The sequence below is a fragment of the Pseudorca crassidens genome, chromosome X (assembly GCF_039906515.1).
Source record: "Pseudorca crassidens isolate mPseCra1 chromosome X, mPseCra1.hap1, whole genome shotgun sequence".
NCBI lineage: Eukaryota > Metazoa > Chordata > Mammalia > Artiodactyla > Delphinidae > Pseudorca > Pseudorca crassidens.
In genome coordinates, this window is record NC_090317.1 from 22,768,444 (window position 1) to 22,786,414 (window position 17,971).

Consider the following 17,971-nt stretch of genomic DNA (forward strand, 5'->3'; position numbering starts at 1 on the left):
TCACATTATGTCCTGAAAATCATTCCATATTAGTTCATAGATTTTTCATCATAGTTAGAAAGTCTTTCCCCACATAAAAGTTAAAGGACAGCTCACCCATATTTTCTCCTAGCACATGTTTGTTTTAATATTTTTACATTTAGATACCTACTACATTTGGAATTTATTCTTGTATGTATTGTAAGATACGGTCTCACTTGTCTCTGCACTATTTGTTGAAAAGCCTGTCTTCCCTCTAGTAATTTGAGATGTGGTGGCTCATTTTGAAGAGTTGGTAGTTTGTGACTTGAGAAGCAATGAACCATACTATGGCAAAATGATGCAGAGCGTACGCATAGACACACAGTACTCTAAACTAAGCCACCACAGGAGGGGGTAGGAAGTCAGAGTTACTTCAAGTTATGATATGATTAAGGCTAAGATTTGAGTTGTAAGGGATATGCACATGAGAGGATTTGGTTTGAGGAGGTGACATAGGTAAGAGGTAGAGGGAAATGGGTCTAGGAATGATTTCATTAACAGCAATATTTGAAAACCTCCATGAAATTAAAAAAAATAGTTTTATGAGCATTTTTTTGGTACAATGTGGACATCATTGTTGTAGGCTTTTTGAAGTAAAGGGCATGGATAAGAGAACAAGATAAGTGGTATAATTTTGCTTTATAAACTCTGAGTTTGCGATTTTATTTCATGAACTTCCATTACACGGCAGTTTATGGTCATAATAATCATGTAGCTAATGTTCTGTAATTCAATTACTGCACTGTTGTGAACATTAACAATCATGTAGCAGACCTGAAGAGCAGTGGTACAAACAGGCAATATTCATATTTCAGTTAGTTATGGCCTATTGCATAATTACTTAAGTTGCCATTTGCACAAAAAGGAATGTTGGCATTGAATTGCAACAATTAATTCTTTGACTAATGCATACTCTTGAAGATGGTAGAAGCACTAATGGGAATTTATGGAGCAAATGAAGATACATATCTTGTCAGCAGTCATCACAATACAAAAAAATTAGTGTTTGCAAAATTTTAAGGTAAAATTATGTCTTTTTCTTGACTGTAGTTACAATTCTGCTGCAATGTGTATATTAACTCTGTATTTCATGGATGGTTTGTTGTAGTCTATAGTAAAATATTGTCCACTCTGACACATCATTATGATGATAGACCTGGAAGATACTCTTCTTCTGTAATTAGTAATATTTAACTGGGTAAAGCTATGCTCATTTTAAATGAGTTTGTGAAGGAAGCATTAGTTGTTAAAGGAATCTGTTTTTTCCTCTAAGGTTTTTTTAAAAATTTAAGATCTTTTAGAAAGCATTAAGTTTTGGTGGTAGTTTTTTGAGAAATGATATATAGTAAATTTCTAAAATATTGAAACTTGAGTATATTAACTACAGAATCTAACAAATTTTGTACTTTAATTATGTACCTTTTAATGTCCTTTTAGGTAAGTTTATTTAATTCCAGAAAAAAGATAACTTTATTGTCTAGATATTTATTACAAAAATATAATAAGCTGGCATTGAACCATTATAATCTCTTATTTTTATATGCTATTTTTCTGTCTACTAGGTGTGTGTGTATATTTGTAGAAATATATTGAGTTACTCTAAAAGTGTAATTATAGTTTTATCCTGAAAAATATACAGGTAATAAACTTCCATGAAAGATGGTTTTTCTCTTGTTAGTCCAGAATCAAAAGTGGGCCTGATTGAGTCATAATTAAAACAAGGTATAATAGAAAATGGTCTGTTGGTTACAAAACATCACTTAAATGATTGTCTCTTATTAGTATGGATTACATCACTTAAACGACTGTCTCCTATAAGTATGGATTTTAGTATTATATTTATACTTTTTTATAACACCCAGAGCACCTAACACAATGTGGGGTGCACAGCACAAACTCGTTAAGTTCTTAGTGATTGATTATGGGATAAGTCTGCATTAGACTGCTTGAGGTTGTTATAAGGAAGCTGGGAATAGGTCAAAGCACTTTGTAAAAGGTATAAGTACAACTCAATGACAAGTATCATTACATTAATAATACTCCTGGTAGAATGTTAAAGAAAAGAAAAGGTTATTCTTTATATTTTCTCTTTATGTAATTTGATGCCTTAATATTTTTTAATATTGGGCCATTGATAATTGGAAAGGACCGCTGTCTCATATGACAGAAGCCAGCATCATAATGGTTCCATTAGTGATCTTATCTGACCTCTTCTATTTGAGTTAACCTAAGGTATTGTTAATATTGCTTACAGTATGTTTGGAAGGGATCTTATGACACCACTTCAGGGAAAGTTACTTAACTTCATATGTAACCGTGGTTCATTACTCATTGAGACATGTACCTTCTCAGCCATTTTGGAAACTATAGTCCTCTGGGAATCAGGATAATTGAAAGACTGATATGCCAGGTTGTTTATAAATAAATATGCATGATAAAAAATTTAAATCAATATTCATATTTAAAAATAAACCAGGAGAATGTATAGGGGCTTAGGAAAAAACTGCTGAGGTAATACAATTAAAGGTTTATTAGACTAAAATCCAAAAATAGATGCTACATTATGCTGAAGTCTTAACTAAATAAAATAGTAAAATTTGTTTAAGTACTTGCTCTGTATTGCTTATTTTTGTAGGATGAAAAACATACTTACAAAAATAATTTTGTAACTAAGGTAGCTGTTCCAGTACTATCTGACTGCAACTTTAATCTGCTGGTCTTCCTGGAATTACTGGTTAACAGTGCTCACTACTTAATAACTATCTATAAATACTAATTATAACATTAAGTTATGCTTTCATTTTTATATGAAGAAGCATTTTATGTTTCACATATCCTAACTCCTAGCCTAAGAGTCAATCCCTATATACATAGAACATCATGACTAAAGAGAAAAAGAAAATCATAAAGATTACCCCTATTATTGAGGCTTTAGTATGGAATTCAAAAATATTTATTTAACAGTTGTTTCCTAAAAACTACATGTATTTTAACCCTGAGCTTGTAGATGAATATACAGAAATAGAAATCACATTCTTTTCCTTTAAGGAGTTTAGAGTTTGCCATGGAAGAGAGACCGCTAAACAGTAAGCAAGATATGTAATGGAGTGAGATAGAGGACCTTTAAAACATGTTGAATTCTAAAGTGTTTAAAAAAATGTCTTTCTAAGAGAAGATTGTTGTGTTCTGTCAAATTTGGTAACAGCTTTCTAAGCACTTGACGGGGGTCCCCTTGTTTGTGTATCTATCTTCTGACTAGACCATTTTAACTGTTGGCTTTGCTGAACTAAAGTTTAAATTTATAGAAAAGTGTTTTGTTTGACTCCAACTTAGTCACCTGTTACACCTACCATGAAAATCCATAAAATAACACTTGTTGAGGCAAAAGAATGCATAGTAGCCAATACGGAGTCAGCCCTTGTCTTTTTTCCCCCCAGAAGCTAGGGGAGAGAAAATCACTTATAAAATGCAAGTGTTTATTAGACGTGAATACCAGCATTTAAACCCCTAGTTGAATGTGTCCACAGCTTCTAGGCTTGATTAGAGATATGGCACAGGGGAAAGTCATGTGGGAAAATATCAGAGGACACCACCCTCAAATTCCTCATTCCTGAAAACTATGGAAGGAGAAATTTAAACTTGATGCTATCTCTGTGTTAAGTGTCACACAGGGTAAGGTGAGTTTGGAGACTGTAGGCTTGGAGCAACTATTGCAGTATGAAGCAAAGGCACATATACCATAGAAACATACCACAAATGCTCCTAGATGTAGCTAAATCTCACAAGAGAATAATTCTCAGTGCCAGATGCCAGTTCCTGGCCACATCAAACCCTAAACTCTAGGCCACAAGCCAGAGTGGCATTTTGATTAAGGATATGACTGCAACCTTTCAGAGCAGGCACCTCAGGGGACTGCATTTTTGAAATCCTCTCCCTATTCTCCACCCCAATAACAGAAGTGCATTCTTAGGAAAAGAAGTGTGTTCAGAAGAGATGAGAAGTCATCTGGCATTATCAATTATCTCTGAGTGAGAGGAGGGTGGTAGTGGGCAGGAAGGAGAGCTTGGAAATTAATAAGGGATTACAATTTAATATGAATAGTACAACAGCTAACACAAATGAGACTGCTTTCATCTAAACATTATGGAGATCTAAACATTATGGAATCTAAACATCTAAACATTATGGAAATTATGGATATTAACTGAGATGTTAAGGAACACTAATGCCTAGGAAGAAAGCAAGAGTAGAATTGAAGACAGTTGATAGTTCTTGGAAAACATAAAACCACCTTATATCAATATATATACCTCAATGAGTTGAGATCTTTCACTAATACTGATTACAGGTGTTAACCAGACAACTTATTGCTGAATGCGATATAATCAACTTTGGGTTAAAAAGGGAATTAAACATATTTCAGATACATGGTTATAAAACTAGTATGATTTAAATATTTCTAGCATCTGAATCATTCTTGTCAGCAAACGCTTTGGATAAAAGCTCAAGAGGCAGTTATAATCATCCAAAAGATATAGCGTTCTCTTATAATCAAAAGTTTCATTCATATATTCATTTAACAAATAATTATTGAGCATGTACACTGTTCCGATAACTTTCTAGATGCTAGGATTATAACAGTGGAAGAAGAAAGCTTCTCTCGTGGAGTTTATATCCAAGTGCAATGGAGAGAGACAAAAACAAAACAAAGTAAACATATAGTATGCCAGATGGTGAAACGTGCTATGCAGAAAACATAGAATAAAGAGGACAGAAAGTGACAGTTGAGGATTTGTTTTTGAGTATACATTGGTCAGGGAAGCCCTTGCTAGTAACATTACATTTGAGAAGAGAGCTGAAAAAAAGTGATAATTTTTCCAAGCACAATTCCAACCATCAGTTCAATCATTTCTTGCAAATTTCTAGTTTACTTACTAATGGTCCCCAGAAACCAGTACCCAGAAAGGAATGTCATAGTTTCTCAGAGCTGTACTTAACCTTCAAGGGGAGTTTTTCCATATTGCCTACAGCTATCTTTCCTACACGAAGACACACCATCACACTGTCAGTAAGATTTTCCCACAATGGTGGGTATTTTTGTAATTTTACTCAAAAGATGCAATATAGATGGAATCATATAATGTATAACATTTTGAGATTGACTTATTTCACTAAGTCTAATTTCCTGGGGAATTAATCCAAGATATTGTGTGTTTAGGTAGTGTGTTCCTTTTTCATTAGTGAGCAGTAGTCTGTGGTACGAATGTACTACAGTTTGTTTAACCATTCACTTTTTGAAGGACATTTGGACTGATTTCAGGTTTTGGATATTAAAGATAGAATTCCTATGAACATTTCTGTACAGATTCTTTTGTGAATATAAGGCTTCATTTTTCTGGGATAAATTCTCAGGAGTTCAGTTACTGGGTTGGATGACAGTTATATGTTTCTTTTTTGAGAAACTATTGAATACAAAATTATTTTCCAGTCTGTGCTGTACCACATTACATTCCCACCGACAACGTATGAGCAATCCACTTTTTCTTTATCCTCTCCAGCATTTATACTGTCATTATATTTTAAGGCATTATAAGTGTGTATTGATTGCTAATTGTTCTATTTTTAATTCTCCTGATGGTTAATGATGTTGAACATCTTGTCATGTGCTTATTTTCCATCTGTTTATCCTCTTCAGTAAAATGTCTGTCCATGTCTTTTGCCCATTTCAAATTGGATTGTTAATGTTTGTAACTGTTTCGGTGGTAAAATTTATTGAGCTAAAATTCACGTAACATAAAATTAACTATTTTGAAGTGTGCAATATAGTGCCATTTAGTACATTAACAATGCAGCCACTCCCTCTACCTAGTCCCAAAACATTTTCATCTCCCCAAAATAAAACCCCATACTCATTAAGCAATCACTCCAAATTCCCCTCTCCCACTAACCCTTAACAACTACTAATCAACTTTCTGTCTCTATAGATATGCATATTTCAAAGGCTTCATACCAGTGGAATCATACAATATCTGATCTTTTGTGTTTGGCATCTTTTGCTTGTCATGATATTTTTGAGGTTCATCCATGTTATAACATATTATCTCTTTAGAGGTGGAGTTGTTGAATAATATATTTATGTTTAACTTTTTCAAGAACCACCAAACTGTTTTCTATAGCAGCTCAACAGTTGTCCATTCTCATGGACAAAGTACAGGGATTTTAGTTCCTTCACATTCTTACCAACAGTTGATACATTTTTCTTTTTTAATTAGAGCCATCCTATAGGGTGTGAAGTGGTACCTCTTTGTGGTTTTGATTTGTATTTCCATAATGACTGATAATGTTGAGCATCTTTTCATATGTTCACTATTTGTATATCTTCTTTGGAGAAATGACTATTCAAAACCTTTGCCCATGTTTACTTGGGCTGTTTGTTATTGAATCGTGAGAGATTTATATATTTTGGAAACTAGACCTTTGTCAGATGTATGATTTGAAAACATTTTCTCCCTTCTGTGAGATATATTCATTTTACTGATAGTTTCCTTTGATGCTTAAAATTTTTTAGTATTGATTTTTTCTTTCTTTTTGCTTTTGATGTCATATCTAGAAATCCATTGCTAATCTGTGGTCATGCAGATTTACCCCTGTGTGTCTTTTAAGAGTTTTATACTTTTAGCTCTTATATTTAGGTCTTTGATCCATTTTCAGTTAATTGTTTTGTTACGGTGTGAGATGGCAGCCCAGCTTCATTATTTAACATGTGGATATCAAGTTGTACCACGAGACTCTTCTTTCCATTGAATGGTCTTGGTACCTTTGTCAAAAATCAATTGATGGCAGATGTATGGGTTTATTTCTGGACTCTCAATTATATTCCATCCAGTTATATATCTGTCCTTATTCCGGTAGCACACTATTTTGATTACTATAACTTTGTAAGTCGTTTTGAAATCAGAAAGTATGAGTCCTACAACTTTTCTTTTAATGCTAGATTGTTTGGCTATTTTATATGAAATTTAGGATCAACTTTTTCACTTCTGCAAAATTGGCCACTATCATTTTGGTAGGGAATTGCATTAAATCTATGGATTGCTTTGGATAGCAATATTAAAATCATCTAGTTCATGAACATGGGATGACTTTCCATTTATTCAGCTCCTCTTTAATTTCTTTTAGCAATGTTTTTAGTTTTCAATGTAAAAGTCCTGTACTTTCTTAGTTAAATGTGTTCCTAAGTATTTTATTTTTGTTACTGTATATGACATTTTTGCTTAATTTTATTTTTATACTGTTCATTATTAGTGTATAGAAATATAGCTTAATATGTGTGTTGACCTTTGCTATGCAAGTTTGCTGAATTATTTTTACTAGCTATAATAGTTTTTTCATGGATTTTTTAGGATTTTCTATATATAAAATTATGCCATCAGCAAAAGAAATAGTTTTCATGCTTCCTTTCCAATTTGAATTCCTTTTATTTATATTTCTTGCCTAATTGCTCTGACTAGAACTTCCAGTATAACAGTTAAATATAAGTGCTGATAGTGGGCATCCTTGTGTTCTTCCTGATCTTAGAAGGTAGCTATCAGTCTTTCACCATAGATGTTAATGTTAGCTGTGGACTTTACATGAACTCCCTACATCAAGTTGAAGAAGTTCCTTTTTATTCCTTTTTTATGAAATCATTTTATCATGAAATAGTATTGGATTTTGTCAAATGTTTTTTATGCATATGCATGAAATGAAAATTATATATTTTCTTCTTTCTATTAATGTGATTTATTATATTGATTGATTCTTATATGTTGATACTTCCTTAAATTCTTGGGATAAATCCCTTTTGGTTCTGACATATAATCCTCTTAATATTATGCTAGTTTCAGTTTGCTACTATTTTGTGGAGGATCTTTGTATCTGAGGTTATAAGGTATATTTGTCTGTTGTTTTATTTTCTTGTGATGTTTATATCTGGCTTTGGTATGACAGTACTGCTGGCCTTTTGGAAGCAGTTAGGAAGTGTTCCCTCCTGTCATGTTCAACTTGGACTGTCATAATAAAATACCATAGACTGGGTGGCTTAAACAATATAAATTTATCTTCTCACAGTTCTGGTGGCTGGAAATCCAAATTCAGGATGCCAGAATAGTCTGGTTTTGGTGAGAGCTCTCTTCCTGGTTTGGAGATGGCCACCTTCTCTCTCTGAGTTCACATGACCTCTTCTTTGTACATGCATTGTGTCAGAGGGAGGAAGCCCTGTGGTATCTCTTATTATAAGGGTACTAATACCATTATGACCTTTTAAATTAAGAAATATGTTTATTTATTGGTTATAGTGCTATTAAAATTATGTATTAAATCTTGGTTGAGTTTTGATAGTTTGTGGTTTTTAAGGAATTTGTTCATTACCTTTAAGTTTTTCACAATATGAGCATAAATTTTTAATATCCGCTTATTTTTTTAATGGCTGCAGGCTTTGTAGTTATATTCCTTTTTCTAGTCTTGATATTGGTCCTTCTTTTCTTGTCCCTTTCCTGTTTTGTCATATATATTTTTAGTTCTCTAAATTTCCCACTCAGCACTACTTTATATGCCTCCCAAATATTTAGATATTAGTTATTTTCCATTTCATTCAGTTGTATGCATTTTTAAAATTTACTTTGAGACTTCCTCTTAGACTCATGGAGTATTTAGATTTGTGTTGTTTTATTTAGTTTCTTTGATATTTCCTTGTTTTTCTGTTATTGATTTCTAGCTTGATTATGTTATAATTGGTTAACATGCTATGAGTGGTTTCAGTATTTTAAATTCTGTTGAAATTGACTTCATGGACCAGAATATGGTCTATCTGTGTGAATGTTCCTTTGGTGGTTAGAGAAATACACATCTATTGTTGCTTTCTGGTGTGCTCTATGTATGTCAATTAGATCCTGTTGATTGATGATTTAGTTCAGATTTTCTATAACATTTTGCATTTTCTGTCTGACAGTTCTATCAGTTGCTGATCGGAGTTTTTTAATCCCCAACTATAAGCTGTGAATTTGTCTATTTCTTTTTTCAGCTCCATCTGTTTTTGTATCAATTATTTGAGGCTCTGTTGTTTGATTTGCACACATTTAGGATTATTATATCTTCCTGGTCAATTGATTCTTTTATCATTATGTAATGTCCCTTTTTGTCTCTACTAGTTTTCTTTGTTCTGATGTTTACTTTATCTAATATTGATATGGCCACTCATCTTTGATTGATTAATTTCTGCATGCTGTATGTTTTTCAATCATTTTACTTTCAATCTGGCTAGATTTTATTTTGAAGTAATTTTTTTTAAATTACTATTGTTCATTGTTTTCCTTTCTTTGTTCCCTTAGGTTCTCATTCTTCTGTTTCTTAATTCTTGCCTTCCTGGGGATCATTTGAATATTTTTTTAGGATTCTAACTTGAATTATTTTTGGAGCTTTCTGTACATTTTTGTTAGTGGCTGCTGTAGGTATTGCCATATACTTATGTTATTCATCGCCGTCTATTCATAATAATGTTTTACCACTTAGAATAAAATTTGGAAACCTTACTTCCATTTAAGTCTCTGTACTGTCCTCACTTTTAAATATCATTGTCATGAGTATTGGTTAATCTTGTAATGTGTGCTTCAATCATCAAATGTTATTGAGAAAATTAAGGAGGAAATTAAAAGTTTATGTTTGTACCCATATTTCAGATCCTTCCCTTGTTTCTTCCTTCCTGATTCTCCCAGATTTCTTTTATAAGAAATAGTTTTGAAGAATTCTTTAGTTTTGAAGAATTTCCTTTAGCCAATATTTAAGGATAGCCTTGCTAGCTACACATTTTTAGTTTTACTTAGTTTCAGAATGTCTTTATTTTCTCTCATTCCTAAAGGATGATTTAACCAGATGTCAAACTCACAGTTGACAATCCTTTACTTTCAGCAGTTGGTAATCGTTGTGCCACTTCCTCTGGCCTCCATGGTTACAGGGGAGACATGTGCAGTCATTCAAATTGGTGTCTCCATATTATTAATGCCTCATTTCTCTCTGGCTGCTTTCAAGATTTTTTTGTCTTTTCTAAAGTTTAGTTGTGATTTTTTTTTATTGTAGATTTTTTTGGACTCATCCTAGTTGGAATTTACTCTTCTTTTGGATCAGTAGGTAAGTTCATTCTCCATGTTTGGGAAGTTTTCATTCATTTTTTCTTTACATAGTCTTTAAACTTCATTCTCTTTCTCCTACACATCTGGAACTCTGATGGAATGAATATTATATCTTTTGTTATTGTTCCTCAAGTCTAGGGCTCTGTTTATTTTTTTCCAGTCAATATTCTCTCTGTTTTTTAGATAGGGTCAATTCAGTTTTTGTCTTCAAATTCAATGATTCTATTCTATTTCCACTCTACTATTGACCCCACCTGACAGATCTTTTATTTCAGTTACTGCATTTTTCAGTTCTCTAATTTCCTTTTGTATCTTTTGTTATAATTTATTTGCTTAGATGTTCTACTTTTTCATTGTTGTAAGATAATTTGTAATTGTTGAAGAATTTTATGATGTTTGCTTTTAAATTCTTGTCAGAAAATTATAACATCCGATTCTTCCTCCTATTAGCATCAGTCGATTATCCATTCTCATTAAAATTGTGATTTTCCTGGTTCTTAATATGATAAATTATTTTTAATTATATCATAGACCTATGCCAATCATATTTGGAAACTCTAAGTCCTATTTAAATCTTTTACTTCAGTAGATAGTCACCCTGATTGGGTACAGCATACAGGTCTTTTTCTACTTTTACGGGCTCGTATAGCAGTTTAATTTTCAGAGCCTTTGCGGTGTTATTTTTGTCTGCTTGGTTTATCTGGTTCTTCTAGGCCTCCTAGTGTGCCTGAAAGGACTAGAGGTGGGTTTCCCTAGACCTGTTGCTCAGTGTCTCTCATTGGGTATGGGGTATGGTGAAATCCCCCTGTCAGTGCCCTCCTGTTGGCCTGGTTCTTCTGGGTGGGAGAGGAGAGACTTGGGTCCTTTGGGACAAACAGGCTTCTTCAGATGGGCTCCTTGCTGTGGATGGGTCTCATATTCATGTTCTGACTGCCATCCAGGTATATCTGAGAGGGAAAGAAGAGTCTCAAACCTATGGAAACAAAGAGGCTTCCAAGACCGGGCATTTTTCTGTGGCTGTATAATTTTCCCATTTTTACCTGTATACTGTGGTTTCCAACATCTGGGAGAAGAGTCTTGATTTCCTTCAGGAAAAAAGTCTTCTCAGTCTTGGCCAATTGCTGTGGCTTGGTCCCTTTCTTTGATTCTCCCACTTCCGTGCTGTTTCTTTAGTCATGGGATTCTAAGCAATATTGCCTTTTAATTAACATTTTTTAGAGTTTATTTTGGTTGTCTCTTGTACCATATCCAGGGTTTATAGTTGTGCTCTGTAGGGAAGGACAGGTAAAAGTGGGTCTATGACCATCTTGTCTAGAATGGAATTACCTATGGTGTTTTTTGATGGACAGAAGTTCTTGTTTTTTTTATTTATTTTCATTTACAATTTGTACTTTAAATATCCTGTTGAAATTTTTTTTTATTCTTTTCTTGATTCCATAGTGTTGTTCTCATATTTATTCATGAATATTTTATAGTTTTACTATTTGCCTTTATTTCTTTAGTCTATCTGAAATTACATTTTATGAATGATACTAGGTATGGGTATGCTTTTATTTCTTACACAAATTGCTTTAACAAACAAACCAAAAATGATCATTGACTTGTCGACTAAAAAAAATATTCAGAACCTAAAAGTCGAGAGTTGTATTTTATTTGGCAGGAATTTTAGGACTTAAGGCCCGGGAGGCAGCATCTTAAGTAACCCTGAGAGAACTGCTCCGAGGAGGCAAGGGTGGGGAGCCAGTATATACGGAAGTTTAGCAACAAAGGGCAGGTAGTCTGAACGTGAAAAGATTATTGTTAATTAAAGAAAACCAGATATCCCAAGTTAAGGAATTTAGTGCTTTTCTATGTATGGGAAGATGCAAGAGTCTAGGCTCACTGAAATCATTCCTTTGTTATGCACCTCAGCTATCTGGGGCCAGTATCCTGTGTTTTCACATCCTTAGTTTCCTCAGGGCTCACCATAGGGAATGGCTGCAGTCAGATGGCTGCCAAATGGCAGCCATTCCTTCCTGAGTTTTCTCAGGGCTCACTGGCTCGTTGGAGGGCTCAAATCACTGATGACTGTGACATCCTTTGTTTACTGACATGGCAGGCAATATTCCATTTATCAGACTTTATATAGTAAAATGTTTTTTTCATATGCAGAACAGCATTGTTGTTCTCAGTTTCATCAGTATGATCTTTAGCACGTGTCTTCCAATTTGATGTGCTTGATAGGAGAGGAACAACATTGAGGCAAAGAAAGTGTTGTGGATTAGGCTTAGAAGTGGCACAACTGAGTTACATTTATTTTTTATTGGTTATAATTCAATCATATTGCTACTTCTAACTTCAGAGGATCCTGAGAAATATAATCTACTGTGTGCCAATTGAAAAGGATAAATGGCTTTCTTGATAAGCTAATTGTGTCTGCCACTGATACAGTCAAGCTTCAAAAAAATCATCTGCAATGTTGGCCTTGTCACACATTAATCTTTTATATGAATAAGTCTGGTTTTGGCTCTCCACTACATTTTCATGATGAATGAATATCCCTTAAATGGTATCATAGTGTCTCAATTGGTATAATGTTACAAAACGTATCAGAAGCAAATTCTCCTTGTGTTTTTTTTTTTCTTGTGCCTTTTGTTTATCACTGACTCTTGCTTTTCATACAGGCATTATAATTGATTTTTCAATTTTTCTATGAAAAATTGAATGAAAACTCATGTTGGAGTTCAGTTAGGAATGCACTGTCTGAAGATTAATTTTGGGAAAATTGACAACTTTACGATACCTAATCTTCCATGAACATAGTACATTTCTCCACTTATTTAGATTATCTCTAGTGTCTTTAAAAAATTGTAATTTTAGCCTAGCTATTTGTATTAGTATGTTTGGGCTGCCATACAAATGTACCATATTCTGGGTGGCTTAAGCAACAGAAATTTATTCTCTCACAGTTTTGGATGCTCGAAACCTGTGGTCAAGGTGCCAGCATATTTGGGTTCTGGTAAGAACTCTCTTCCTGGCTTGCAGATGGCTGTTTTCTTGCTGTGTCCTCACATGGTACAGAGAGAGAAAGATCTTCTCATACAGCCACTAATCCCCATAATGAGGGCCCTACCTTCATGGTCTAATTTAATTCTAATTACCATCTAAAATCCCACCTCTAAATAACATTACATTGGGGGTTAGGGCATCAATGGATTTAAAAGATTCAGGCCACAATAGTATTTAATATTTTTAATGCTATTATAACATATCTGTGTAAAGTTGCATTTACAACTATTTGTTCATACAGAAATGTATTTTTTAAAATTTTGACTGTATCAGAGATACTTTCTAAACATTATTCAAATCTGAAAATTTTTACTGCATGTTATTTAGAATTTTTTGGTTAAATTGCTTACCTCTGATAAAATACCTCTTTGTCCTAATAATGATAACTTTAAAATTAGTATTGATATATTATGATAATATTAAAATTGTATTATTGGAGAATGTTTTAATTGCTTACCGATGATATGTTAATATGTAGTTTCTTTTTATATTGATTTTATATCTAACAAATTTTCTAATTTTTCTTGTTATTTCTGAGAGTATTATATATATCATTTTGGATTTTCCTATGAAAAAATTTATCTACTTTTAAATGTAGATTTATTTCTCCCTTTCTAATGCTTATACTTTTTCTGCTTTCCTTGCCTTAGTGCACTGTCACTATTTAGGACCTCATGTACAATGTTGAAGACAATTGGTCACAGCAGGCATCCTTGACTTGTTACCCAGCCTCTAAGTTTATTTTTTAGACATTACTCATTCCATGAAAATTTCAGATATATTCTCATTGTTATTCATAATACCTTCATGTTGCTTTCAAAAAATTAAAAATAAAGCATATCAAACTTATACAAATGTGTAAAACAATATGATGAACCCCATACTGCCATTACCCATGTTCTAAGATTAGCAGGATTTTTGCCAACTCACTGACCATATTTTTCTTTTCTTTTTTTCATTGATGACGAATTTCAAGAAAAATTTCTGACATCATTTCATCCCTACGTATTTTGCTGAACATCTCTAAAAATGTAGAATTTTATTTTTATGGCCTTTTGTGTCCATCATAACAGCTAACAATTAAAAAATTTTCCTTGGTTTTATCTAACACCCTGGTCATAATCAAATATCCACAATATTCTTAAAATAGTACCTTTGAATTTGTTGTGTTTAAATTATATTCAAATTAGCTCCATAATGGCGTGTTTTATGTCTCGCTTAATCTAAAGCAAGCTCCGCTTATTTTTGCTTTAATACCATTGCCTAGTTAAAGAAAGAGCAGTTATTCTGTAGATTGCTCAACATTTTGGAAATCTGTTTACTTTTTTATCATGTTATTTAACTTGTGGACCTATGCTTCATGTTTTCTATAAATTATGTATATGTGCTAAGGCTTGATTAGATTCAAATAGCGTTTGATATTATCATATTTGGTATGAAAATACCTTCCAGGCTTATGTTGAATATTACTTGCTCTAAAACTAGAATAAGCCATTTTTCTAAGAGTCCCTGGCCCTTGTTTATTTTAGTAGAAAAATATATTTTAAAGTTATAATTATTTGTGAGCCAAGGATGCTCAATGTGTGAGTGTATGTATGTATGTGTGTGTATATATATATGTGTGTGTACCTATATATAATAAATATTATGTGTTATATGTGCACTGTAACTATTATAGGTATGTATATAGTATTAGAATAATACAGTAATAAAGTTATATTTATAGAGTCATAGTGATAATGTTATAGTTATATAGTTATAGCACTGAGTTACATTGTTACAATATAGGTGGATTATGGAGTTACATTTACAGTATTATGGTAATACTGTTATAGTGTTACAGTAATAGTTATACTGTTGTAGTTATAGTGTTATATTTTAGTTACAGTGTTACAATAATAGTCATAGTTTTATAATTGTAGAGTTACCAGTTTACTATTATATTTTGTAATTACTGCCTTTAATTATATTGATAATAATAATTTTAGTTTCATAGGTAAAAAGTTATAGCACTATTATGGTACTAAGATTACAGTATAGTGCTAAAATTATATTTACAGTGATAAAATTATGATTACAATGTTAGTCTTATATTTATGTTATTAGTAATTACAGTGATAGTGTTATAGATATAAACTTATAGTTATTGTGCTAATAATATAGATATTGTGTCAAGGTTATAGCTATAGTATTAGCATTAATAGTGTTAGTCTTATAGTTTTCATGGACCTGTTATAGTGGTAGTGTTACAGTTACAATTGTAGTGTTATTATGCTATAGATATGGTGTTACGGTCAGAATTAAATTATTATAGTTATTGTTGTACTCATACCTTTTGTGATATAGTTATAGAATCTAGTTACACTTATATAGTAAAAGTTACAGAGTCAGTTTTTGGTAAAAGTTTGTACTTTTAGTTTTAGAATAGTGGTTATTATTTAAGATTTATTGTTATAGTTACAAAGTTTAATATTACAGTTATAAGCATATGCTTATATTCATAGTTAGCATTATATAGTTCTAAGAGTAGTACTAGTGTTATAGTTATAATGCTATAGATGTAGTTACAGTGTTATTCATATAGTCATAATGTTAGTGTTATAGTGATAGTATTGTCGGTAGAGTGTTATAGTTGTCATTATAATGCTATAGTTATAATTATATTTTATGGTTATAGTGGTATTTGGATTGTTGTAATGGTAGTTTGATTATAGTTACAACGTTATGGCTATAGTTATATGGTTATAGTCATTTTGTTAGTGTTGTATACTTTAATATTATAGCCATAGGGCTATAGTTATAGTTTCATTATTATAAAATTTAATTATACAGTCATGGTTTTATTTGTAATGTTTTAGTTATAATGGTACATGATTATAATTATAATGATATAGTAATACTGTTACAGTTATAATTATATGTATTCAGTTATAGTCTTAACAATGTAGTGATTGTGGTTTTGTTATAGTTTTGATATGGTTATATTTATATTGTTATAGTTATACTATTAGTGTTATGTTTTAGTCTTATAGGGTTGTAGTAAGAATGTTATAAAAATTTAGTTATAATTACAAAATTATGGTGTTAGTTATTGTGTTATAAATAGTTATAGGGCTATAGTTACATTTAGAGTACTAAATCACAGCTATAGTGCTATCATATAGATACCATGATATAGATATAAATATATGCTGTTATAGTTGTAATGCTATAATTTTATAATGCTATAATTATTATTATAGTGATAGCATTATATTTATAGTACTCTGGTTATTTTTGCCATGTTAAAAGTATGATTGTTCATGTTATAGGGCCATTTTATAGTTATTGATATAGAGCTGTTGTTATGGTTATACTATAGTTATAGTGATAGTGTTATAGTTATCATGTTAGCTTTAAGTATAGCAGTATACTGTAAATTTAGCACTGTAAGTAGAGAACTATAATTCTAACAATAACACTAAAACTATGTGTTAATGTTAAAGTGATAGAATATTATTCAAATAATGATAGTGTTATACTGATAATGTTATATTTTGGATCAGAGTAATAATTACATTTATAAAGTTATAGGTATATTTTATACTAGCAGTGATAATTCTATAATGCTAGTTATAGTGATATGGTAATAGTCATACAGATATAGATATGGATATGGTGCTAATGATACACAGTGTTAGTGTAATAAAGTTCAGTGTTATAGTTGTAATTATGGTATACTAATAGTCATAGATATTGTAGTATAGTATTTATTATATTGCTGTAGTTATAATGGAGGCATACTAGTTACACTATTATAGTTTTGTTATTAACAACATAGTGAGAGTGATAGTGTTATTATATTAGCAGTAGTATTATGCTATACTGATAGAAGTAATGGTGTAGCTTTAGTGTTTTGCACATAGTAATACTGTTATAACTATAGATATAGAGACATAGTTACAGTTATAGAACCAACATTAAGAGTTAAAGTGTCATGGTGTCAGTTATAGTTCATAATTACAGTTATACCGCTAGTTATTGTTATAGTGTTATAGTGATTCTTACTGAATTAGAGTTATAGAGCTATACTTATTTTATTCTTACTGCACTAAGGCTACAATGTTGTGCTATAGTTATAGTAAAATATACCCATAGTGCTAAGGTAATAATTGTAGTGATAAAGTTACAATTATCACTGTTTTTGTAGTGTTGGTACAGTGACACTTGCCCAACATGGGTTTGAACTCCATGGGTCCACTTATACATGGGTTTTTTCAATGCATATATACTGCAGTACTACACGATCTCATGCTCTGCAGTTGGCTGAATCTGCAGAGGTGGAACTGCAGACATGGAGGACCAACTGTAAAGTTATAGGTGAATTTTGGACTGCACAGGTGTCAGTACCCCTAACCTCCACATTCAAATATCTATCCCATATTATATAAACAACAGTCTTTAAACAAATATGCTATAACCATCAATATAATATTAAGAATATTTAAAATATTTTATGTATATACTCCCTACCCACAACATTTTTTGTATTTATATTTACACCATCTGCACATATATTCATTACATACCATTCTCTCTCTTTTAAACCTCATTTAGTCTTAGTTCTATAAGTAATTTATATGTTTAATGCTCACCAGTATGTCTTATGTCAGTATCTCTAGATATTTTGGTTATCTAAAGCTTATTCTTATATTTTACTTAAGGGGCTAACATTGCCTGCATTCTCTCATGTTGAA

The 17,971-nt window shown here is 31.9% G+C and overlaps 1 long non-coding RNA gene across 2 annotated transcripts in view; it reads left to right on the plus strand.

The window, feature by feature from the left end:
• The window catches only part of LOC137217232 (uncharacterized), a 430,021-nt gene that overhangs the window by 315,232 nt on the left and 96,818 nt on the right, over window positions 1-17,971 (plus strand). Inside the window, exon 5 of one of the 2 annotated variants that reach the window (XR_010940065.1) lies at window positions 10,135-10,185. The exons of the other annotated variant lie outside the window; for it this stretch is intronic. This is a non-coding gene — a long non-coding RNA (uncharacterized lncRNA). The remainder of the gene's footprint in view (window positions 1-10,134; window positions 10,186-17,971) is intronic. 2 annotated transcript variants of the gene reach the window in all.